Source organism: Artibeus jamaicensis, unplaced genomic scaffold (assembly GCF_021234435.1).
Source record: "Artibeus jamaicensis isolate MK-2021 breed Jamaican fruit bat unplaced genomic scaffold, CSHL_Jam_final contig_548, whole genome shotgun sequence".
NCBI lineage: Eukaryota > Metazoa > Chordata > Mammalia > Chiroptera > Phyllostomidae > Artibeus > Artibeus jamaicensis.
This window is the reverse complement of record NW_026521883.1, coordinates 15,749,536-15,777,213: the sequence shown is the minus strand read 5'-3', so window position 1 is coordinate 15,777,213 and position 27,678 is coordinate 15,749,536. Positions and strand designations below refer to the sequence as shown.

General features: G+C 36.1%; 1 protein-coding gene across 7 annotated transcripts in view; it reads left to right on the top strand.

Annotated features, from left to right (window-relative positions):
• The window catches only part of TCF12 (transcription factor 12), a 389,260-nt gene that overhangs the window by 41,029 nt on the left and 320,553 nt on the right, over positions 1-27,678 (top strand). The window contains exon 3 of one of the 7 annotated variants that reach the window (XM_053670008.1): positions 7,682-7,772. The exons of the other annotated variants lie outside the window; for them this stretch is intronic. The gene's annotated coding sequence lies outside the window, so the exon portion shown is untranslated. The remainder of the gene's footprint in view (positions 1-7,681; positions 7,773-27,678) is intronic. 7 annotated transcript variants of the gene reach the window in all.

Genomic DNA, 27,678 nt, shown 5'->3' with positions numbered 1-27,678 from the left:
CTTTCTCACCAACAATTCCACTTCTGAAAATTTATCCTAAAGATTTTCCCTTAGCAATACAAGAATATATATGGACAAGACTATTACTGCAGCATTATTTGTAGTCGCAAAGTATTAGAATCAACTGAAATGCCAAGACAGAGGATAGTGAATAAATAAGCTGTCATACATCTATACAATGCATATATATAAAAGAATGAGGAAACCTGTAAATTGATAGAGTGATTTCTAGGAATTTTTGTTTAAGTATCACAAGCAAAGTGCAAAAGTGTATCTGTATTGCCTTATGTAAGAAAGAAGCGAACATGTGTCTGCGATGAAATGTAGGAAGAATAAACTAGAAACCACAGACAAAGTGAATAGAAACAGGGTAGAATGATGAGGGATTGTAATGGGATTAAAGGAATGGAGCAGGGGACTTTTGGTCAAGATGATGCTGTGGGTAAATGAAGTACTTGAATCTTCCCACAATCACATCAGAATTAAACTACAGAACCATCATCATTTAGAACCACCTGAAATCTAGCTGAATGGAAGTCCGGTAACTAGGGATTTAAAGAAGAAGCCACATCGAGACTGGTAGAAAGGGTGGAGACGTCCTAACGGAATGGACTAGTTCTATACCTACATGTGGTGGATAAAAACTGGGAAGGAGATCTCAGGTGCAGAGGTCTGTCTTGAGCAGTGAGGGGTTCCAGCCCCACAACATGGCCCCCAGCCCAGGGTTCCAGTGCTAGGAAGAGAAGTTCCTATAACTTCTGGCTGTGAAAACTAGTGGGGACTGGTGAATGAGGCTGAGTTACAGGCTTTAGGAGTCCTTGGCAGTTCCTCTTAAAGAGCCAGTGCATGGATTTACTCATACACATATTGCAGACATAAACTCAAAAGGAAGCAGGGACATACAAGGAGGAACAGCATTGCCTAGCATTGGGATGAGAGCTGGAGAGGCAGCTTCCTGTCTTATGAAAGTGCTGACGGTTGTCATTGTTTCTTTTCTGAGACACCCCCACCCCCACAGAGCTGATAGACAGGTGCCATATTTGAGTCTGTGTCAGCCTGGCCCACTGTTTGCCCCACCTTGTTGACTCCCTGAAATCCTACTCCAACTTGTGGGCCCATGTAAGCTGTTTTCAGTGTTTTTTCCATACAAACTGCCTGCCTTGGCTCTTGTGGTCTTTTCTAAAGTCTCTCAAAGGTTCACAAATTGCAAGCAGGGAGCATCTGGACTTGGTGTGCCCAGTACCTCTTGCTAAGTGGCCCCAGGCCTGTCACTAGTGGTACCCAGCTTTGGTTTACAGCTTGGCTTCTTCTGGCCACCATCAGGACCAACACAAGTAGCAGCCATCTGTAGATTGCTCTGTAATGCATGCCGGGTGGCCCCAGGCAGGGCACAGTCAGTGGCTGGTCTTTTACCTCCTGGGAGGCCTCAGACCCTGTGCACCTGGTAAACAGCTTCAGACTACACTGGATTATAACCCTACCACTTCCACAAGTAACACTTTCAAGGAGTAAACTCAGTGGGGAGTGAAGTCCCACTGAAGTCCTGCTTTGTAGGGTTGGCTCCTGCACAGCAACTCCTCCTCTGTAGTTGCGGGTGGTTCTCCCAGTGATGCCAACAACAATCAAGGCTCAACTACAGCAGGAGAGTGTACATAGCCACACATGGGAGTGCACCTGGAGCACCCAGGTCGTGTGACTGGGGAGGCAGTGCAGCTGATCCCTATAAGACACCTATTAACACAAAGCCAGTCTATCAAGTCCAGGACCTGTAGCAGCTCTACCTAATACCTAGAAACAAATTTAGGGAAGCATCCAGAATGTGGAGACAAAGAAGCAGGTCCCAAATGAAAGAACAGGAGCAATCTCCAGAAAAAAAAACTACCGAATTTTTTGGACCATAAGATACACCTAGGTTTTAGAGGAGGGAAAGTAGGAAAACAATTTTTGAAGCAAAAAATGTGGTAAAATATTTAATAACATAAATAACATAATATTTTACCAATGTAAATGTAAAGCTACATTTGGACTATAAGGTGCACCCCTCCCATTTTCCTCCCTAATTGGTGGTGGTGGGGGGTGTGTCTTATAGTCCGAAAAATAAAGAGACAAGCAATATACCAGATACAAAGTTCAAAACAATGGTTGTAAGGATGTTCAAGGAACTTAGTGAGAACTTCAACAGCATGATAGAAACCATAAAAAGAACCAGTCATAAATGAAGTTTACACTAACTGCAATGAGGAATAATTTACAAAGAATGAGCAGTAGAGTAGATGAAGCTGAGAATCAAATCATTGATTTGGAACATAAGGAAGCAAAAAACAATCAGAACAGCCAAAGAAAAAGGAATAAAAAGACATGAAGATAGTGTAAAGAGCCTCTGAGACAACCTCAAGTGCACCAATATTTGTATCATGGCACTGCTGGAAGGAAAAGAGAGCAAGAAATGAAAACCTATTTGAAAAAATAATGACATAAAAATGTCCCTAACCTAGTGAAGGAAATACACATATAAGGCCAGGAAGCACAGAGATTTCCAAACAAGATGAACCCAAAGTAGCCCACACCAGGACATATCATAATTAAAATACAAAAGATTAAAGACAAAATGATAATCTTAAAAGCAGCAAGAGAAAAGCAGTTAGTTGCCTACTGGAGAGTTCCCATAAGACTGTCAGCTCATTTCTCAAGAGAAACTGCAGTCCAGAAGGGAAAGGCAAGAAATACTCAAAATGATGGACAAGAAAAACCTAAAGGAGTTTACCACCACCAAACCAGTATTATTAGAAATGTTAAAGGGTTTTCTTTAAGAAAAAGAAAAAAAGATAAACAATATGAACAATAAAATGACAATAAATACAAATGATCAACAGTTGAATGTAAAAACAAATTAACAAGCAGAACAGAAATAGAGTCATAGATATAGAGAACATTTTGATGGTTGTCTGATGGGAGGGAGGGTGTTTGAGGGTATGGATGAAAAAAATGAAAGGATTAAGAAGTACAAATTGTTACAGAATAGTCATGAGGAATAAAGTACAGCATTGGGAATATAGTCAATATTTAAATAACTGTGTATGGTGTCAGATGATTGCAGGATTTATTGAGATGATCACTTAGTAGTTATATAATGTCTAATCATTGGGGCATATACCTGAAACTAATATAGTATTATATGCCAACTAATTAAAGAATTTTAAAAAGTGACTAAATGACAAAAAATATCAAGGAATGGAGGCAATTGTGACATTGAGTATAACTTTTTGCAAGGTTCTGACTTTCAGAACTATGATAATGTTGGACATATTTAAAAAAATATATAGTTAGAAAAAAGAAAACAATAATTAAAATGGACTAAAACAAATTAGCTCAACTGATTTCAAATAAATAACATAATTATGTGTGGGTTGGGGGAGGCCAGTCAACACAAATGACTTTTGAGGATAGTTTTTGGACTGCATGGCCTTAAGTTTGAACACAAAAAGAACTAAAAAAATACTGAGCTTTGATTCGTAGGCTTGCTTTTTCTGTGTAGAGCTGTGGGTTTGCAAAGTCAAAACTATTCTCTTTTCTCTGTACACCGAAACGGAGCAAATAGGCAAATAAATATTATGTGGTTAATGGAATGCCCATTTCTAATTGTTGAAGGAGGGAGTTTTAAATGTGAAAAGTGGGGAAAGACAGAAGGTAGAAATTTGTAGTGTTCAGTGGAATTTAAAGTATCAATATAAACTCATCTTTCTTCCTTCTGTATGTCCATTTATTCATCAGTCAGTTCATCTGTAGAGATGATTATAGATGAGATGTGTGTGAATGTATGCGTACGAATATTATATGTGTATATACTAATTTATTTCATATTCTTGTACACCAGCTGCTTGCATGGATCTGCTTCCTAGGTGATTTTTAGTGTCTTGAGTTTTAGGATGAGATTCTAATAATTTGAAATCACCAAAACAAAATTCAGTTATTACATAACTAATGATCATTAAAATACACACAATTCCGACATACTTTTTTCTCAAAATGGGTATAATTATATATTATATATGATGGGGGACAACAAAAAAGTTTATCATTGACTAAACTTGGCATGATATGTCAAAAAGATTTTAGATGCTATCTTTGTTTTTATAGTTTGGTCATTTACAGAATATGTTTATTAAATACATTTGCTAAAACATTAGAATTCTAGCCGTTGTGAATAGTAGATCTTAAAATTCATTTGGTTTAATTCTGTAAATGTCCCCCTAGATTTTCTTTTAATAAAGCATTTGCAATATTGATAAAATGTTAATAAAGGACCGCCTACAGCGAGAAAATTTTAGATTATGTGCAAATGTTAAACAACATGTCTGTAGCTGTCTTTTGTGATTACTAGATTAAATTCAATTCATTTTGACACACCTGCCCACACTGCACTGAGTTTTCTGCAGTTTTTGACCAAAAATGGCATGATCTCCCATGCCCCACCCTCCCTCTTCACTTGATCTTGCCCTGACTGACTTTTTTTTCCCCAGTGAAGTAAGTCCTCAAAGGGAATGTTTTGCAGACTTGGAAGAGGTGAAACAAAAAATGGCAGAAGCAGTAAAAGGCATCAAAATTGAGGAGTTCAGAAACTGTTTTTGAGCAATGGGAAAAAAGTCTTGATAGGTGTATTGCATGAAATGGAGAATACTTTAAAGGTGACTGAAGTTTAAACATGTAAGAATACAGAATTTGTTTATAAATTAATTTTTTTTGTTGTCTCCCATTATATATAGTTACACCCCTTTTAAGAAAGAAAATATGTCTGAATTGTATGTATTTTAATGATTGTTGTTATGTAATAATTGAATTTTGTTTTGGTGACATCAAATTATTAGAATTTCATCCTAAAAAAATTGAATTACCTAATAAAGTCTGCCTTGCCTTGCTCTATCACCCGAATATGTTAAAAATAAAATATGATAGTAACCAAAATCTTTTTTGTTTATATAATATGAGGAAATTTGAAGCATTATGGTGGCAGATATTGACACATAATTACAAGTAACAATTTTAATAAAACCCTTCTTTTTAGAAGGTTTTTTCTTTTGCATAAATTGAGGTCTCTATGTTACTGCTCATTGAAAGTAATTAGAAATACTTGGAAAAATGGCTGGTTTCATAATTGAGCCAGAAAATGTACTAGATAAGCTTGCAGCATCTTGTCATACCAGATAATAAGGAAGCTTCAGAGACTACTGGGGTTTTGTCAGAAAGACTCAGGGTCCAACTTGAGCTTCCTAGTGGCAGAAAATGGGACAGTGTGAGCCTCAATAATGATATCTACAATTGTTTGAGACATAGCCTATATCAGTTTGTCCCAATAGATGAGTTTATACTGACTTAAAAAAATGATTGGTAGAGGATGCTAATGAACCAATTATTTTTAAAAGTTGAAAATGGAAGGAAAGAATTGGGTATTTGTTGCTTTTCCTAGAACCATACCATTGGGCAACTAAGTTGCCCCCCAACTAATGGGGGAAGCTTATTTTTATAGAATTATTCTAGCAGTGGAATGGGAAAGGAATTCCCCCATTTCAGGGGAATATCACCATTTCATAAGTCCTAATATATTAATGAATGGAAGCATTGAACATCATGGATGTTCATCATCAGGGAAAGATAGCTGAAACACTTGTTTCCTGATATAAGACAAAATACTCCCCATGAAGTAGTCTTATCTCATCCCTGAAAAAAAGAATTGAACCTTAATTTGATCTAAAGCATCTAAATTCAGCTACTAACTTAAAGAAAACACAGAAGAGGAAAAGGTTAACTAACAGGAAGGAAGTATCAGAAAAATCCAAATTGTGGGGAAACTCCACAGAACAACTTATAGGTTTATTCCCTTCCCTCCCAAAATCTCAAAAAAAACAACAACAACTAACTTAGAAGGGGACATATTCTAAAATTTAAGTTAGTTAAAATTAAATACAATAAAAAATACAGATCCTTATTTGCACTAGCCACGTTTCAAGTTCTAAACCACCCTATGTGGCTGGTGGCTATCATATTTATATTTGAGATATAGAACATTTCCATAATGCAGAAAGTTCTTTTGGATATGTATATTAGTTTTCTTAGGGCTTTCATAACAAATTATCACAAACTCAATGGCTTAAAATAACAGAAATTTATTCTCTGACAGTTTTGGAGGCCAGAAGTTCAAAATCAGTGTGTTGGCAGGGCCACACTCCCTGTGAAAGCTCTAGGGGTGTGTCCTTCCTTGCCTCTTAGAGCTTCTGGTGGCACTGTGATGTTTCTTACTTTGTGGCAGCATACTCCAGTCTCTACCTGCAACTTCACCTAGCTTTTCCAACCCTCTGTGTCTCAAATTTCTCTCTCTCATAAGGATATCAGTCATTGGATTTAGTGTCCACTCTAAATCCAGGATGATTGTATGTTGACATCCTTAACCTAATTACCCTTAGAAAGACCCTCTTTCCAAATAATTTCACATTTACAGGCATACTGGTTGTTAGACATAGGCATAATTTTGGGGGGAGGTACAGTTTTAATCTATTCAATATTAAATAGTGGCACTAAAAATTAAAAGGGACCTAAGAGACTAATATATTAAACACTAGGAATGTCTGGACTTTATTTAGATACTGATGTAAATAAACATTATGAAATTAAAATTAAGAGATGATTGCACATTTGAACCCCAGATACTTATATTAAAGAATTTTTGTTAACTCTTTTATGTGTGGTGATGGTATTGTGATTATGTTTTAAAAAAGAGCCTTTATCTTTTAGAGGTATAGCAATATTTATAGTTTAGATGAAATAATATATTGGAGGTTCTTCAAAATAGTACCTGAATGAGGAAGTGGGCAGAAGTATAGATTAGGCCCTGCAAACTACAGTCCAAGCTACAGTCCTTACAACCTGTTTTTGTAAATAAAGTTTTATTGAAATATAGTCATATCCATTCATTTACGTATGACCTATGGCTGCTTTTGCAAACAGAGACAGAATCGAGTAATTGGAACAGAGACTCACGGGCCTATGAAAATCTGAAATGTTTACTGTGTGATATTTAGTGAAAAAGTTTGTTGACCTCCATAAAGGTGAAACAAGGTAGACCATGAAATGGTAATAGTTAAAGCTGCTTCCTTTTTATAATGTTTGAAATTTTCTATGTTAAACTTTCTGAAAAATAATAGTTAACTGTCTTACTTTAGGGTAAGAAATAACCTAAAAAGAGAAAGTCAAAGGAAAATATGAAAAAAATTATTCCATAAAAAGGCAGTTATCTTAATATTTTATTTCTTAAATGTCTGAAATGGATTTAGTAAAATAACATTTGTTAAATCTGAGTGGTGGGTACATGAGTTTTACATTATTTTGTATTTGTATGCTAAAATATTTTTAATTTTAAAAAGCTAAACATGTTATAAATATGTTAAAATGTGTAAGGGCAAACTATGCAATTAGGAAAGTATTTTCAATATATAACAATGGATTTGAGAACTTTAATACATTGTAGCCCATATAAATTATCAAGAAAAAAATGTTTGTTAAAAATTGAAAAATCAGGAAAGAACATGTGCTGTTTTCCAGAGAAAGGCAACTGGCCAAGATGTATATGGAAAAAATTTTTTTTTCCTTTTTTAATCCTCACTTTAGGATATGTTTTTGTTGATTCTAGAGAGAGAAGGAGGGGAAGAGTCAGAGAGAGAGAGAGACAGAGAGAGACAGACAGACATCAATTGGGTTGCCTCCTGGATGCGCCCTACCAGGTATCAAACCAAAACCTAGGTGTATGCCCTGACTGGGTATCAGGCCTGCAACGTTTTTTGGTGTATGTGATAATGCTCTGACCAACTGAGCCACCCAGTCAGGGCAGGAGAAGTGTTTTGTTTCATCTCTTCTCATCCCTCCTCCCATCCCCTTTTCTGCTATCCTCTTCCCTCCTCTCCCCAACTGTAATCAGAAAATGGTTAGTTTTAAAAAATTAGGATTAAAAACTATATCCCTCTAGCCCTGGCTGGGGTGGCTTAGTGGACTGAGTGCTGGCCTGCAAACCAAAGGGTCGCAAGTTTGATTCCAATCAGAGCACATGCCTGGGTTGTGACGGGCCATGTCCCCAGTAATGGGAGTATAAGAGGCAACCACACATTGATGTTGCTTTCCCTCTCTTCTTCCCTTCCCTTCTCTCTAAAAATAAGTAGAATATTTAAAAAACTATATCCGTCTATATGTACACAATAAACTGTATGTCTGTGTAGAGGGAGTTGTTTATAACTTTGTTTTTTGTGTGTATTTTCATTAATTGTTTTGAATATAATATTTTAGAGTAAGCTGAAGTTTATGAAGTTCAACAAATGGAAGAAGGATAATCTACAGGGTGTGGCACGAATAACACCCCTGGTTTTTTTTAATTACAGAAGCTTTTATTACAGAATCATAAGCATGTCCATTACCTAACAATTTCACACTTAAGCACACCATAGCACATTTTAGGTGAACTGTTCAAATTAAAACTATAAATTATTTCATCCATATTATTACCCCACCAACCATACTTGAGCAGGCCTTACTTCTGCCAGACCCTATATTTTTGGTAATTGAGTTTATTGGTTAACTGTTAGAAATTTCTGTCTGTACATGTGTTTAATATCTTACATATACTGATTGTTGAGATACTTTTCTAGGAAACTTTAGTACACTTGAGAATCACCTAGAGGGCTTGTTAAAACACAGACTACTTGACCCCGTCCCCAGAGTTTTTGATGCAGTGGGTTTCGAATGGGGAGGGCAGAGGGTTTGCATTTTTAACAAATTCACCTGTGATTTGGTGCTGCTAGTTGAGGGAACACACTTTGATAAGTCTCTGCTCTATTATTTTTTATTAAAGGGAAGAAAAGGTATGCATACATAGCAGCTAAGATCTGTCTTTGCATAAGGAATTTATTCTCATTTTGGCTTATGATTAGTTAAATGAATATTAAAAATTATTCATATTATAGAGAATCATTTGGAACCTTAAGCCTTGTGTTTGTAACTTGTACATCTTTGATTCTTTGATTTGGGCCTAGCTTTTTCTGAATAGAAATGGACTCTTTGTGGTACTGGGTTGGCCAAAAACTCTGTATGAAATTTTTGTAAAATGAAAGGCACACTTTTCAGCAATAACTTTATTGATTAGGGTATTTTAAGTATTCCGGCTATCTCCCATGTGATATAATGTTGATTGTTCTCAGTTAATTTCTCAATTTGATCACTGTCAATTTCAACTGGTCTAGCATCATCTACTGAGAAATCTCTAGCACGAAACTTTGCAAGCTACTTTTGACATGGTCCATCAGTCACAGCATCTTCTCCATACAGTGCACAGATCTTTCTTTGTATTTCAGTTGTGTTTTTTGCCTTTCTTGAAATAATAAAGCATAATATGCAGAAAATGTTGCATATTTTTTTCATTTTCAATACTAAAGTGGCTACACAAAAATTTACCAGTTTTGATACTTTTTAAGAAATGCAGCGTGATATGACAGCTGTCACAATACACTCTAACAAAATTGTTTCAAATAAAGTTAAAGACAACTAAGCTCTACTAGAGCCATTTTATGGAAAAAACCAAATGAACTTTTTGGCAAACTCAGTATATTGAGTAGTAGTGTTATTTAGATAAGAATGAACTTCAGAATAAGTGGATATAATACAAAGAACAAGTAAAGCAAAGAGCAAGTTTGATTCTGCTAAAATAAGATCAAGCAGGCAAAACAAAAAATAAATTAGGGAAATATTTATTTGGTAAACTTATTTTAAGAAGAAAGGGAATGATAAAGCTAAATTCACCATCCCAGCTGAATACTCTCTCAGAGGAGAGTATATATAGTCCATTATTTACGTTATAGTCTATACCTTACATATGTGATATAAATATTTTCTTTTTAGTATTCAGTAAGAATACCTAAATACTAAAGCAAAGTGCTCTATTTTCTTCATAGAAAAACTTACGAAAAATATAGCTCCTTTAGGTTCTTTAGTTGGGTCTGCTGAATACCTTAGGTCAGTGTTGTCTGATAGAATTTCTGCAATGATGAAAGTTTTTAAAAAATCTGTACTGTCAAAGTGGGTAATAAGTACTTTAAATGTGATTATTACCCATATTTGCAACTGAGTGCAAATAAGGAACTGAATTTTTTATTTGTTATTTAAATTTTATATTTAAATAAGCACATGTGGTTTGTATCCACTGTATTAGACACTACAACTCTAGGCAGTTTAGAAGATGGGTTATCCCTTGAGTTATTAATCTTTTAGGTATTTCTATAAAATATGCAGTGTTTGGCTCTTTGACATTTTGCTTAGGTCACTGGTTTTTGACATCTTCTGTACTTTGACTCCTGCTTCTGCTTGTGTTCAGTGGTAGCTGTTTGATTTACAGGTACACCCTGTTTTATTGTGCTCTGCTTTGTTGTACTTTACAAATGTTGCATTTTTTACAAATTGAAGGCAAGACCTTCCACCAGAAACAAGATTATGACTTGCTTTATTGTGGTGCTTACTTTATTGCATTGGTTTGGAATTGAACCCAAGGTAAACCTCTGAATTTTTTTGCATTGTATTACTAAAATTAGGTCTTCGGGATCAGAAGCTACTAGACTAAAAGTTTATTGAAAGTATAATAATATTTACTCATAATATTACTTGAAATTTTCATTGAATCATGTTTTTTATATGTCAGTTTTATTACTTTGGTTTTCTGTTGATTTAAATTAAATTTCTCTCCATTGACTTTTTTGAGTTCCCAAACAATTCTTTTTATTTAATTTAGTTTATATCATAAGTTATTTAGTATTTTTTGCTTGTTGTGAACCATGCATTCCTGAGAAATGGGGAATGATAGAGTAAATAGACACTGATTTATGATGTGAGCATATTTGGAAGTATTTTTAGGAAGCAGAGTATTCCTGACAGAAACACATTGAATAGTCATGGAGAAATGATAGAAAGAAAGTGTGTGGCTGATAAGGAATCCATCAAAGTTTTTATATAGTTCTTTGTTATTTTGTCACCTGATGGTAAAAGAGATTGTGGATCAAGATTCCTAAGTGTTCTGAATTCTTTATTTCCTTAATTTTAAAAATATGTATTTGAAAAAGGACTTTTACCAGTGATATACAAAAAGACAACCCATTTTTTAAAAGGGGATTAAAGGATCTAGACACTTGATCAAAGATGTGTGAAAGGCCAGAAACACCTGTGAATCATGTTCAGTGTCATTAACGTTGTTGTTAGAGAACTGAACATTAAAACCACAGTGAGATACACCACACACTGATTTGAATGGCTAAATTAAAAAACAACAGCAATAAATGGTAATATTAAAGGTTGCTGAGCAACTGGAACTCTTCATATGTTGCATTAAGAAATGAAAAAAATGATGTAGCCACCATGGAAAACAGTTTGGCATTTTCTTGTAAAGTGACACATGCACTTACCATATGACCCAATATTTCCACTTTCTGGAATTATCCAAGAGGAATGAAAATGTACATGTACCATTTTTTCCAGGATGTTTGTAGAGCTGTATTCATAATAATACCAAATGGGAAACAACCTAAGTATTTATCAACTGGTGAATAGATTAAAGAAATTATACCACAATGTGGATGTATCATGGTTGAACCTCAAAATCCTTAAGCAAATGAGAAAAGATGTTATATACTACATAGGAGTCCATCTGCATGAAAAGTCTGTAGCCTAATGATTTTTGTATGTTTTTCTGCCATCTAGGTGATGGTTGTTGACTTTACTATTTAATTTTAGTATACTAATTTGTGATATAACTTTGTTCTTCATCCTAGGTTGATGGTTTATTATATTGTTAGGTATTTTCCAAATGTCTGAAACCTATCATACAGTACTTAGAACACTTTTGAGTTTTAGAGTTATTTGTATATTGATGCTAATTGAAACCTCAAGAATATGTAGTTGTTTGTGGAGAATGAAAATAGCTATGGGAGGACTTCTGGCCAAGATGGAGGCGTAGGTGGAAACACTGTTTCTCCTTGCACAATCAAGTTTAAAGATAACAAAGTTTTAATAACAAAAATGCAGCTAAAATACAGAAAATTGAACTGCACAGAAGTCCGACAACAACAAACCATTCAGCCAGACGGGTAAGAGGGGCGGAGTCAGCAGCAGAGCGGGGTCAGGCAGGAAAAAGCACCAGACATACCCAGGAGCACAAGTGGCTGTTTGCGGATCCCAGGTGTGGGGTGGCAATGGGCGGACCCAGTGAGGGAGCAGGATGGCTGGCTGACTGAGGTCACACATTCTTGCGCAGATAAACCAAGTGAAGGAGTGAACAGTGAGACAGACTGCTCAGGGTAGGGCCTCAGCGATGGGAATTAAAACCTGAAAGCACCAATTGGAAAGACTTTCAGGGTTGAGGTGCTGGGAGAGTTTGTTGGAGAGACCCACAGGGTCCTGGAGGGTACACAAGCCCACACACTTGGGAACCAGCAGCAGAAGGGCCCAATTTGCCTGTGGGAAGCGGCAGAGGGGACAGAAATCTGAGAGAGAGTGGAACAAACACCATTGCCCTTTTCTGACCCTGCCTCTACATACAGCGTCACAACCCAGTGACCTGGGTCCCCCTCCCCTGCTGAACACCTAAGACTCCGCCCCTCATACATAACAGGTGCGAACAGACCAAAACATTATAGCTCAAGAAGAGCTCAAAGCCCCAGAGCCAATAATTCTTAGCGACCAAGAGGTAGCCAACCTATCAGATGAACAGTTCAAAACACTGGTGATCAGGATGCTCACAGAACTGGTTGATTTTAGTCACAAATTAGAGGAAAAAATGCAGTCTAAACTAATTGAAATGAAGGGCAGTGAACATGAAACCAATAGTGATGGGAAGGGAGCTGGGACTCAAATCAAGGGAGTGGACAAGAAGGAAGAAAAAATGATCAAACAGAAAAGAATGAACAAACAAGAATTCAAGAAAATGAGGAGAGGCTTAGGAGCCTTCAGGACATCTTTAAACATATCAACATCCGAATTATAGGGGTACCAGAAGGGGAAGAGGAACAGCCACAAGTGTAACACTTATTTGAACAAATAATAAAGGAGAACTTCCCCAATCTGGCAAAAGAAATAGACTTCCAGGAAATCCAGGAAGCTCAGAGAATCCCAGAGAAGTTGGACCAAGAAGGAACACACCAAGGCACATCATCATTACATTAGCCCAGATTAAAATGAAGGAGAGAATCCGAGAAGCAACAAGAGATAAGAAGACAGTCACCTACAAAGGAGTTCCCATCAGACTGTCAGCTGATTTCTCAAAAGAGACCTTACAGGCAAGAAGGGGCTGGAAAGAGGTATTCCAAGTCATGAAATCCAAAGACTTAATCCAAGATTGCTCTATCCAGCAAAGCTTTCATTTAGAATGGAAGGGCAGGTAAAGTGCTTCTCAGATAAGATCAAATTCAAGGAGTTCATCATCACCAAGCCCTTATTATATGAAATGTTAAAGGGACTTATCTAAGAAAAAGAAGATAAAAAAGATGAACAGTGAAAGGACAGCAAACTTACAGTTGTTAACAGCCACACCTAAAACAAAAGCAAACTAAGAGGACAGCTAGATCAGGAGCAGGACCATAGAAATGGAGATCACATGGAGGGTTAGCAACAGGGGAGTGGGAGAAGGAGAAGGGGGGAGAAGGTACAGAGAATAAGTAGCATAGAAGGTAGGTAGAAAATAGATGGGGGAGGGCAAGAATAGTATGGGAAATGTAGAATCTAAAGAACTTGTGACACATGGACATAAACGAAAGGGTGGGAATGGTAGGGGAGGGGTGTGCAGGGTGGAGGGGAATGAAGGGGGAATATGACAACTGTAATGGCATAATCAATAAAAAATACATATATATATAAAGAAAATAGCTATGGGAGTATAACATTGTCATAGTAAAAACTCACGTGGTTGCAGAATAGGGTCTGTTTAGGCTGGTTCAAGTAAAGATATTTAAACCTCAGAAGTTTAACATGAAAACAAATACAATTAGGTCTTACAGGAATTAAAAAATAGGAACAAGAATCTGTTTTCTCTGCCCTTTAGGGGCCATAGAGTTTCTTGATTCAGTTTCCCAGGTGATGTCTGCTCTTTGCTCCTGTTCCTTTTACTGACCAGCTGCCTATACTTATTTATTGCTTTTCCTAAATTCATAAGACCTCCAGCTTAATCATTTATCTTTCTCTCTGCTCCATGAGTTCAATTTGCAAGAGAGAACATTTGGTAATAAGCCTACAGATTGACTAGTCTTGGAGTGGCTGCCCATTTCTCATTCAGTTAGTTGGGGTGAGGGACATGATTGTTATCTGGTACAAACATGGCTGCGTAGGGATACCTATATCACTGGGGCTCTGAGTGAGGGTTTTGTATACGTATTGTAAAAGCAATTAAGTGAATTCTCTATATTGTAGGTTACTTTGGTTACTTTTATGCATGTTCAGTAACAGACATTTTTGTGTTACTATTATAGAAACATACAGTGTCAGGTGATGGTAATACCAAATAGGGGCTCAGGGTTGGATTTTTGTCTCCAAGACAATGTGTCCTTGAATAAGTTTCTTAAAATGCCGAAGTACCAGTCTTTAAAACGAGAGCGATGTGCTGTTTCATTGTGTCACTCCCAGGTAATGTACAAGAAAGTACTAGTAAAAAAGTATGAAGTATAATGAAAATATAATGGTTTTTATTAGACTGCTTCACCACCTTCAGTTCTAGTATAATCTTTATGTTTGAAAGACTCTTATTTTTTTTAACTATTCCATCCTAGGAGGATATATTATATTCTTGAGACTTAACCTTTGCTTTCTTTTCGTGTAGTCATAAATTTTGTTGTGAGTTTTAACTGTACTGATATCTTAATTCTTCTACTAGGTCCTTTGACATTCTCTTGCCTTTCTGTGTTTATTTTAACTTTTTTCTTTAACATTTGAACTTGCACCCAAATATTTGAAGGCATAATTTTATACATAAGCATTTTTTGTACATACCATTAAGTTCCTTTATTTTTTAAACTAAAATTGATCTTTTCGGTATTGTTTTATGTTCATTTAAGTTTACATTTGTATGTATCTTGTATACTATAAGTATAGTTAGGGATACTGAAATTTGAAAAATGGCAGTTCATAAAATGATTTGTAGAAGCATATATATTAATTTTTAAATTTTTTCAACATTATAGAAGCAGTACATATTACACATATATATTATATAAAGTTAAAAATATAAATAAGCAAAAATAAAAACCATCTTCCCACCACCTAGAGATGACACTGTTAATACTTTAGTATATATTCTTCTAGATATTTTCCTATGTAAATATAAATACATACATGCATTTCTTTACTAAAATTATGTCATACTATTACACATATTATTTTAGTGTATATTTTTTGGACATGAATAGCTGCCCAAGTGAAGCGTATGCTTTTTTAGTTACCACTTTCTGCTTTTTCATGTCGGAAGATTTTCATTTTATGTAATACCCAATTTTTATAATTTTTTCAGTTTTCTGCAAAATCTTATTTGAAGTTTATCATCCAAAACAGGTTTAATCCAGATGACTCATTGCATTTGATAATTATTACTTCTTAAGTAATTTGAAGTGTAGCACAGTCCCTTCCCTTCCCTTTTTCATGGCACTGACTTTTGATTAGACTTTGCCTTTTGTTGTACACATCTGTTTTTTTTTTTTTTTTGTGGGGAGATTGGGGGAGTATGTTCAGTTGTTTCCCATTGGTGCTATTTAGCTTATTCCTCTATATCTTTCTTGTTTTGCCCCCTCACCTAGCTCTCTATGTCTTTTATTTTAAGTAAGTTTATAATTTCAGATATAGCTAAAATACAGCTAGAGAGCTTTATTTTGAAGAGAAATTACAAACTTCTCCTCAACTTTAATACTGAATGATTTTAATCCTCATCTTTTTGTTCAAAGAGTAGAAAAGATTAGTTTTCATAAGTTACTTATATGTAAAAATTTCTTAATTTTGGAGAAATTAATAAAAAAGAAATCTAGATTCATTTATGTCCACAAATACTATTATCTGCACTCTGTGATAATTGGGTGTAAATTCAAGTTATCTCTAGGGTTTTCTTTAAAGATATTTATACAAAGAACTTATATGACTCCACTCTAAGAAGACAACCAACCCAATTTAAAAAATGGGAAAAGGACTTGAACAGACACTTCTCCAAGGAGGACATACAGAGGATCCAGAGACATGTGAAAAGATGCTCAATATCGCTAGCCATCAGAGAGATGCAAATTAAAACCACAATGAGATACCACCTTACACCGGTCAGGATGGCTATCATAAACAAAGCAACAAACAACAAATGTTGGAGAGGTTGTGGAGAAAAGGGGACCCTAGTTCACTGTTGGTGGGATTGCAGGCTGGTGTAACCATTATGGAAAACAGTATGGAATGTTCTCAGAAAAATAAAAATCGACCTGCCTTTTGACCCAGCAATTTCACTGCTAGGATTATATCCTAAGAATCCTAAAACATCAATTTCAAAGAACCTATGCACCACAATGTTCATAGCAGCACAATTTACAATAGCCAAGACTTGGAAGCAACCTAGGTGCCCGTCAGTAAATGAATGGATCAAAAAATTGTGGTACATATACACAATGGAAATCTATGCAGCAGAGAGAAAGAAGGAGCTACTACCCTTTGCAACAACATGGATGGAACTAGAAAGCCTTATGCTGAGTGAAATAGGCCAGGTGCTGAAAGACAAATACCATATGATCTCACCTTTAACAGGAAGCTAAACAACAAAACAAATAAGCAAGCAGAATAAAAACAAAAGACACTGAAATAGAGAATAGGGGGACAGTGACCAGAGGGGAGAGGGGAAGGAATTTAAGGGGAAAAAAGGGGAGGGATTTGGAGGAACAAGCATGAAGGACACAAGGACAGGAACTAAGGGGGGTGGAAATGGGAGGGAGGTGGGGAGCACAGGGCCGGTTGGGCTGGGGTGGAAGAAATAGACAGAAAACTGTACTTGAAAAGTAAGTAAAATTTAAAAAAGAAAATAAGGATATTTAAAACATTTAAATTAACATTCCCTTAAAAAATAAAATGGGAGCCCCGGCCAGGTGGCTCAGTTGGTCGGAGTGTCAACCTGTACCTGGAAAGGTATAGGGTTGGATTCCCAGTCCGGGCACATACTTAGGGTGGTGGTTCAAGCCCTGGTAGATACCTATGGCAGATGACTGATGTTTCTCTCTTACTTCAGTGTTTTTCTCTCTAAACATCCTCCAGAAGGATTAAAACAAAAAACAATAAAGTTTAGAAAATGTGAAGTAGGTGCAATGCTCAGTCATTTGCATATCTTACCTTGTATTAATATAACTGTTATTGATCAAATTATAAAGTTTTTAAAAATTAATTTATTTATCTTTAGAGGGGAAGGGAAGGAGAGAGGGAGAGAAATATCAATGTATGGTTGCCTCTCGTGTGGCCCCCACTGGGAACGGGCCTGCAACCCAGGCATGTGCCCTGACTGGGAATCTAACCACAGTCCTCTGGTTCGCAGGCTGGGAATCTAACCACAGTCCTCTGGTTCGCAGGCCCGAGCTCAATCCACTGAGCTACACCAGCCAGGGCTCAAATTATAAAGTTTTAATCAAAGGATTATTTATATCACCATGTAGCTCATTTTTTGGAAATGCATATTGTTTAATGCAGTATGTTTTAATGATTATATCAGAAAATGGATTTGTGAGAGATTTGATAATTTTGGTATATTAATAATGATTTGGATTCTACTAATATTTTTTTGTAATTGGAAAAATACTGATAGACTCTGTCATATTAGACCCTAAAATGAAGATGTCCATTTTACAAACTGCCAAAACATGGAAATACGCATATATGTGTCCAAATGTATGTAGAGTACAAATTACGAACCTCGAAGCTTATTTTCCTGAAAATCTCATAGATGATTTTACAATTGTGGACTTTTACTTTGTGGGAAAAACAAGTTGGGGTATTAAAATTGCAAGCAAACATGAGTCTCTATATATTTTTATATTTTAAGCCCAAAACAATAAAGAAAATTCTATATACAAATGATTTATAAGCATTTTATACATTTTAGATTAGATGAGCATCATGCAGTTATTTGTTTATTGACCTTGATTACTAAAAACATTTCTGGATTCCCTCTCCCAAAACTTCAGTGGTGTGATTATATTAATTTTTCTTTCATGTAATTTAAGTAATCGATTCCTGCTCCTTTTCCTGTGGACCTACAGACAGATTTGTAGCATGTGAGCAAAGAAAAAGCTTCGGAAAATCTTCACTTAGTGATTCTGATCATTTTCTTTGCTTTTCAAAATCAAGGCAGGAGCATATCTGTGACCTGGATCAAGATATTCTTTCCAAATCTAAATTCCCTTCTACATCAGACATAGATAGAGGAGTCCTGTTACTAATGCCTGGTTTTAATTTTGTTTCCCAAGCCTGAATTACAAAAACCTCGGTGCCTTCTTGGTCATCTACTTTGTCTTACATATTTTAAAACAATCTTTAGGTACCTCATTTTTTAAAATGTACCTTGTTTGAATAATTGGATTTCACTCTTAATTGAGGTAAATGCAGTCAGAAGTGAATATGCTTGTGTATAATTTATTAACTACCCATTAGCAGGTAAGTAGAGTTTATGGTTAAGAAAGATAGTGTATATATTGATATATATTATATTATTATATTGAGGTATAAAGAGTGATCTTGATTTTTCAAGTTATGAGAGCAGTATTACTGGAGCAAAACAAACGGAAATTTTTTTCCATTTAACTTAATCTTAATTAAGTGGTTTAATTTTTATTTATTTAAAATGATTTTTCAGTTGTTTTCTCAAGAAATGTGGATTTTTCTTTATACCCATGATGTAAATGAATTACCCAGTTATATGAGGGTATTGCTTAGTAACAGTCCAAATTACTTTCATTTACTTTGATCATTGACCCCAACATCCTTAGAATATGATATCATTTTAGAAAGTAGGGGATAAAAAGGGCATCTGTGCTAATTAGCATTCATGATGGGAAGTTGCCTAGTCTACAAAAAATTATTGCTATTTCATTGCCCTTCCACCCAAGTCCAGTTCAGGAAATATTTATTGAATATCTTTCACTTGTATTTGAGTACTCTTAGTGGTTTGGTTCAGCCTCAGCTTAGGACACCAACTGTTGTGGAGTAAGTGGAGTAAGTTAATCTTATGTAGGATATGATGAACAGCCTGATAGGAAGGAATATCAAGTGTTGGTGGGAATGGAGATAAAAGGATAAGTCATCCCTAGTGGGCAGAGCTCAGAATACATTGATTTCAGTTAACGTTTTGGAAACATCCTCCTCTTCTCATCCTCCTCTTCTCATCCTCCTGAATGTTGACTTGGAAACTTTTGGCTTGGAAGATATTTCTTTCAAGAGAAATTATGGACATGATACAACATATTTTTAATTAAAAAATACGGCTTTTTGTACATTTTTACTCATGATACTAGCAAGAGACATGAACTTCAGGTCTATTTCTTTTGTTCTCTGTTCTCCGGGGTCACTTCAAGGTTCACTCACATCCTATGACTTCTCATTGTATTGATTTCCAAAACCAAAAGAAAGGAAAAAGCAGGGGCCAGATATAAGGGAATATGGGAATAGAGGTGTTGGTGAGAAGGAAAGTTGGAAAATCCAGACCAAGAGTGTTAATCCAATATTTACACAGTAATAAGAGGGAGTTTTTTTTTTTTAATGTGTGTACTAAATTTTCTGTGGTAGCAGTTTCTGAAAAGAAAGGTCTGGAATTCTTTGAAAAGTGATAAGCATAGGTTTAAATAAGGATTAAGATTTCTAAGGAGACAATTTTAAAAAACAGCATAGTTTTGGTATAACTGTTAACATGCTTATTTGGAAAAGAACGAGTCTTGCTACAGGTTGTATTAAATGGTTTATATTACATGGTTTAAAATAGCTGATGAATGGAACAGCTGTTTATTGCAATTCATGATTACACAATGAGGTACAGAATTCTCCGTCCAGTTTTCAAGATCGAGCTGAGTTTTCTATGCCTTTGATTTCAGTCAGACATTTTGGAACTTGCTGAGGTATCAGAATTAACAATGTTGAAAGATTAGAGGATGACTAGTAAAAATAGTAGTTTGTTCATGCATTTTAAAGGCAGGTATTAGACATTCTATAGCATCTGAAAGAAAATGGAAGCTTCTAGTGTTTATGAAAAGGCAACTAAAAGAAAACAAAAACAAACCCAGACCTTACTGTTTCTTAGATAGCAACAGTGTAGCTTGTTGGAAAATGAAAAGGAAAAAAAACTAGCTGAATGGACCCAGGTCAGTATCTTTTACCTGTAATGTAATCCTTCCATAGGTAGGACATGGTTTAAATTGAGTGGAAACAGATGGGGAGGGGGGGAATGACACGACACACACTATTTGTAGGTGTACTTTCAGAACCTTAGGGTTATATTATTATGCAAATTATATTATCCTTTGAAGGTACTTTCCTTTATCCTGGTGATAGTAGGTACTAGTTTCTTTATTATTAAAAATTTCAAAGATTAACAAAAACAAGAATGAAAAATCATACCTTAAGTTCAGCCAGCTGTAACCAGGAATATTTTGTAAATAATTAGTTCAAATAAACTGCTCAAGAAGCTAAAAGCTTGAATTTATGTATTTTTTTTAAGGAAGGATTTGAGTTGGAATCATCTGAAAATGATAGATTAGTTTGACATTCTTATAATACCCATCAAGATTAAAAGTTTAAATTACCATTGAAAACTTTCATTTTTACAGAATGTCTTATTTCTTTAATAGCTTCACCATGGGTTTTGTTTATTATTTTAATCTTTTATCCTTTGTATTCTCTTTCCAATTCTATGTATTAAAAATTGTTATTGAAAGATACTGAGAATCAATTTTCTTTATTAAAATTACTTCATAGGCAGTATACAGGAATCTTTATTTCTGAGAGCAAGTATACATGTAATATAATTAAAGCTTTTAAATAGGTTTTTCTTCATATGGGAAATATTAATAGTTTTATACTTTTCAGATTTCACACAATCTTAACAGGTGTTTCCCTCAAACTTTTTTTCTTAAGTACTCAAGTGTATTCATGGACTGCTACCCACTGTTTCAGATGTAATCACTTTTACAATTACACGTTTATCCTTCAGTCATAAAAAGAACAGTTCCTTTTACTACCGAAGCTCACCAAGTGTTCTTTTTTCCCCATCATCAAGGGCTTTTAAAATGATCATTTATCAAAACAGCCTTAAGTACTTTTTAAGTTCATTATATTTATTTTATTTATTCATTCAGTAAATATTTTGGAATGTCTTCTCATTGTGCCTTTCTGTTGAAAAGGAAGGAATTTTTTCATATCCTACATTTTTCTTTAGTTTGTCATGGTAGTATGAGAATTACAGAGCATACAAACCTTTAAATTTCAGGGCTGCATTAGATAACACAGGCTTAGTGTATAAACTCAGGTTTGCAGACCTTGCTTTCATGGTCTCTGTTGTGTTTGCTGTGAGTTGGTTGACTAATAGAACTCTCACTGAAGGACAGAATTAAACCTGATGCTAGGTTATGATGGCAGGGTACAGATTAAACATTCTCAAATGATTAATTCCCATTGGTTTTCTGTTTTTTTTAAAGTATATTTTATTGATTATGATATTGTAGTTGTCCCATTTTTCTCCCCTTTATCCCCCTTTGCTCAGTACCTCCATTCCCTTTACCCCCCACACTTTAGTTCATGTCCATGGGTCATACATACAAGTTCTTTGGCTTTTCCATTTCCTATACTATTCTTAACCTCCCCCTGTCTATTTTCTACCTACCAATTATGCTTCTTATTCTCTGTACATTTTCCCCTTTTCTCCCCGCTCCCGACTGATATCTCTCCATGTGATCTCCATTTCTGTAATTCTATTCCTGTTCTGGTTCTTTGCTTAGTTTGTTTTGTTTTAGCTTCAGTTGTTGATAGTGGTGAGTTTGCTGTCATTTTACTATTCATAGTTTTGGTCATTTTATTTTTTTTAGATAAGTCCCTTCAACATTTCATATAATAAGGGCTTGGTGCTGCTGAACTTCTTTAACCTTGACGTTATCTGGGAAGCACCTTATCTGCCCTTCCATTCTAAATGATAGCTTTGCTGGATAGAGTAATCTTGGCTTTTCATGACTTTGAATACTTCTTTCCAGACCCTTTTTCTTTATAAGGTTTCTTTTGATAAATCAGCTGATAGTCTTCTGGGAACTCCTTTGTAGGTAACAGGCTCCTTTTCTCTTGCTGCTTTTAAGTTTCTCTCCTTAACTTTGATTTTGGGTAATTTAATTATGATGTGTCTTGGTGTGTTCCTCCTTGGGTCCAGCTTCTTTGGGACTCTCTGAACTTCCTTGACTTCTGGAAGTCTCTTTCCTTCTCCAGATTGGGGGAATTCTCTTCATTAAATTTTCTTTAAAAAATATTTTATTTATTTTTAGAGAGAGGGGAAGGGAAGGAGAAAGAGTGGGAGAGAAATATCAGTGTGTGGTTGCCTCTCATGTGTCCCCTATGGGGGACCTGGCCTGCAACCCAGGCATGTGCTCTGACTGGGAATCAAACCAGCGACCCTTTGCTTCACAGGCCTGTGCTCAGTCCACCGAGCTAAACCAGTTAGGGCTCTTCATTATATTTTCAAATAAGTTTTCAATTTCTTGGTCTTCCTCTTCTCCTTCTGGTACCCATATGATTCAGATGTTGAATGTTTAAAGTTGTCCCAGAGGTTCCTAAGCCCCTCCTCATTTTTTTGAATTCTCGTTTCTTAACTCTGTTCTGGTTGAATGTTTATTTCTTCCGTTTCAAACTGTTGATTTGAGTCCTGGTTTTTCTCCCTAAACTGTTGGTTCCCTGTTCATTTTTCTTTATTTCACTCTGTATAGCCTTCACTTCTTCCTTTATTTTGTGGCCATACTCAGTCATTTTTGTGAGTGCCCTAATTACCAGTGTTTTGAACTGTGCATTTGATAGGTTGACTGTCTCATTGCTTAGTTATTTTCTGGAGCTTTGATCTATTCTTTCATTTGGGCCATATTTCTTTGTCTTGGTGCACTTGTTGCATTGTAAGGAGTGGAGCCTTAGGCATCCCCCAGGGTGGGGCAACCCACTTTCCTGTGTTGTGGTTGCTGTATGTAGGGGAGGGGCCAGAGAGGGAACAATGCTGCTTGCTTGGCTGTCACCCAGTTTTCAGTCACTTCCGGTGCTACCCGCAAGCAAATTGCAGCTTTTGTGATGCTGTCCTGGTGCTGATTCCTGGGTGGGTGTGCTTGAGTATGTTCTAGGACTCCATGGGTCTCTCCACTGGACTCTCCTGTGAGACTGGCAGTTTTTTCTGCCCCTGCAATCCCCACAAATTTTTATAGCCAGAGATTTTGAGGTTCTGTCATCCTAGCCCTGGAACCCTGGGAAGGTCTGTCTATCTCAATCCCCATTTGTTCCTCTTGGCTTGTCATGCAGATGTGGGATTGCCAGGTCCGTCTGCCATCTATCTTCCTGTGTATCCTCTCTACCCTGGCTGCCCATCTCCACCTCTTCTACCAGGCTGGATGAATGTTTTTTCTTTAACTTCTTGTTTATCAGACTTTCATGCATTTCAATTTTCTGGCATTTCTGGTTGTTTTTTGTTTTTAAATTGGTTGTTATCCTTCTTTTGGTTGTGCGAGGAAGCAAACATATGGCTAGAAGCCATATGCCTCTATCTTGGCCAGAAGCCTTTTATTTTCAATGAAGTGTTATCAACTACAATGAAAAGATGGTAGGCTGTATCGGGATGTCAAACTCATTTTCACCAGGGGCCACATCAGACTCATGGTTGCCTTCCAAGGGCCGAATTTAATTTTAGGACTGTATAAATGTAACTACTCTTTAACAGTTAAGTAAGAGCTCAGCACTACTGCTGGGTAGAAACAAGTTGCTGGCCTGGATAAAACAAGGTGGAGGGCCAGATTCAGCCCTTGGCCCTTGTATTTGCCACCTCTGCTATATAATGTCAAATATATTTTAGAGTAGTGTGTGCTTTAAAAAGGTAAAAATTACAATCTCTATGAAGAATCAAATTTCGAATTGAATTTGTACTGTATTTTTATTTTTCTTTTTGAATTAAATTTATTAGGGTGACATTTGTTAATAGGATCACATAGGTTTCAAGTGTACATTTCTGTGATACGTGATCTGTATATTGCATTGTATAACTACCACCCAAAATCAAAATATCCCTTTCCTTTTTTGCTGTATTTTTAGATCTGTGTGGGGATTTTCAAGGATATTATGATAAGGTTTTTGCCCTTTAGGAAATTATGGTTCATTTTGAAGAGACAAGATTAATAACTATGAAAGAATTTAAGTTTAGGAGTTTTGAACAATTGATACGAGGTTCATGAAAGTGGTGAAAATGAAAGATAAGGATTTGAAGCTGTTAATCATGTGGTTTTGACTTGAGCTAAAACATCAAAGGATATGATGTAAGATAGGTGCTATTTATTTTAGATAACTGCAGTTTGAGTTATTTATGTGGGACTATTTTGTAAATCTCATGCTAGTCCTAGAAGTTTAGATTCCTGAGAGAGTAGTATTGGGTTAAAATTATTTTCTTAAAGACTTGTAAGAATGTTTTATAAAAAGGGATATTTATTTCAAAATAGTTTAATATTTTATCTTAAAAAATTAAGTTTTATTCTTCGGTGTGTGTGCATACATGTGTCTATTTTTTACTATTCTACTTTTGCTTATGCTGTACCTTTCTCTCGCAGCTTGGCCTCAGAACTCTCTCAGACCTCATATCCAACTCAACATGCCTGTGACAACTATGACATTTGTCATCTCATCTATGAATATGACCTGTTTCTGTTTTCTCTTTTTTTTGTAAGATTTTGTTCACCATGCCAGTCACATTTGGTTACTTACTCATGTGACTCTCTTCTCAAATTGATGCTTTTCTTAAGGATAGATATTATTTGTACATGTATTTGTGATGTCTAGCATATGGCTGGGTACAGAGTAGGTAGTTGTTGAATAAGCAATTTAATTACCTAAATTCTCAGTACTCAAAACTGGAGGTTGGTTTTGACATTTGTGGAGAATTAGGCTACGGTGTGATCATTACCTAGATTTATGTAGCTTTAGAGCTACAAGTCCTTATATTTCTGTATTTCCGGTACTAAACAAATTTGGGGTTAATGGTGATTCATCTAACGACATGAACTTATAAAAGTCATTTGATAAGACTATATTCATCAGAGTTTACTGAAATAATAAACTTTGAATAGTAGATTTTTTAAACAGAAACTTTATTTTTATTTATTTATTTATTAATTAAACTTTTTTATTGATTATGCCATTACATTTGTTCTATTTCCCCCCTCCATTCCCCTCCACCCTGCATATCCCTCCCCCACCCTTTCCCCCTTTAGTTCATGAACACATGTCTCAAATTCTTTAGATTCTGTATTTCCCCTACTATTCTTACCCTCCCCCCTATCTATTTTCTATCTACTGTCTATGCTACTTATTTTCTGTACCTTCTCCCCCCTTCTCCTCCTCCTACTCCCCTGTTGCTAACCCTCCATGTGATCTCCATTTCTATGGTTCCTCTCCTGATCTAGCTGTCCTCTTAGTTTTCTTTTGTTTTAGGTGTGGTTGTTACTAACTGTGAGTTTGCTGTCCTTTCACTGTTCATCTTTTTTATCTTCTTTTTCTTAGATAAGTCCCTTTAACATTTCATATAATAAGGGCTTGGTGATGATGAACTCCTTGAATTGGATCTTATCTGAGAAGCACTTTATCTGTCCTTCCATTCTAAATGAAAACTTTGCTGGGTAGAGCAATCTTGGTTGTAGGTCTTTGGATTTCATGACTTGGAATACCTCTTTCCAGCCCCTTCTTGCCTGTAAGGTCTCTTTTGAGAAATCAGCTGACAGTCTGATGGGAACTCCTTTGTAGGTGACTGTCCCCTTATCTCTTGCTGCTTCTAGGATTCTCTCCTTCATTTGAATCTTGGCTAGTGTAACGATGATACGCCTTGGTGTGTTTCTTCTTGGGTCCAACTTCTTTGGGACTCTCTGAGCTTCCTGGATTTCCTGCAAGTCTATTTCCTCTGCCAGAATGGGGAAGTTCTCCTTTATTATTTGTTCAAATAAGGTTTCCACTCACGGCTGTTCCTCTTCCCCTTCTGGTACCCCTATAATTCGGATGTTGGAACATTTAAAAATGTCCTGGAGGTTCCTAAGCATCTCCTCATTTTTTTGAATTCTTGTTTCTTCATTCTTTTCTGTTTGATCATTTTTTTCTTCCTTCTGGTCCACTCCATCGATTTGAGTCCCGATCTCCTTTCCATTACTATTGGTTTCCTTTCCATTACCATTCATGTCAATTAGTTTAGCTTCCATATGTTTTTCTAATTTGTGACTAAAATCAACCAGTTCTGTGAGGATCCTGATCACCAGTGTTTTGAACTATGCATCTGAAAGTTGGCTATTTCTTCATCGCTTAGATTGATCGGCTCTGGGGCTCTGAGTTGTTCTTGAGCCATTTTTGGTCTGTTTGGGGCGTTAAGTAAGCGGAGCAAAGCCTTAGTTGTTTGTTTACCAGGACGGGGCCACCCAGGTTGCTGGTTTGAGACGCTGTGTGTGGGGGCATGGTCAGAGAGGGAGCAGTGGCGGTTCTCTCCGCTAGCCCAGTCCCTCCCGTCCCACCACTCACCCCAGCCTGTTTATCCGATCAGAATTGTGTGAGCCTGCTGCCCCATGCCCTGCGGTCTCAATGCTCGCCTCTTCGCTGGTTTATCTGCACGCAGATGCGCGACCTACCACAGCCAGCCAGCCGCGCCTCTTCCCTGAGTGCTTCTGTAGCTAGCCCGGGATCCTGCACCTTCAGTTGCTTGCGCACCACCCGTTCAGGGATTTTTTTTGCCAACCTGCTCTGCTGCTGGCTTCGCTCCTCTTACTGGTTTAGCTGAGCATTTAATTGTCTTTGGACTCCGTATTTTCGATTTTTTGTGTGGTTTGGTTGTGTTTATTGTTGTTAAAAATAGTTGTTCTTAGATTTGGTTGTGCACGGAAGCAAGGTGGTTCCACCTACGCCTCCATCTTGGCGGAAGTCCAGAAAGTTTATTTTTATAAAGGTGTTTACTAATTTTAAATTTAGATGCAGTTTGTTAACTTAGACACGCAGCTAGGCTTTGGAGATATAGTGGTGAGCAAGACAAAAGTTCATGGAGCATATTAAATAAGAAAGAATAAAAAGGGATAAAGCATGAATATGCTGAATAATTAAAAATACAAACTTTTTTGGTTGATGCAGCTAGATTAGTTAATTTAGATGGCTACAGTTTATATGTCTAATTTAGTTAAAATGTTGTAAAACAAGGTTTAGAATCTTTGTTTTAAATAATGTAAGTACCTTATGATAATTTTATTGTTCTCATTTACTCTTTTAACAATGAAAATAAAAGTATTCTGATATGATAGTTGAAAAAATTATAGGTAAATTTGAAATTTTTGTTGATTTTGATTATTACTTCCAACACAGATGTTGAATTGGAGA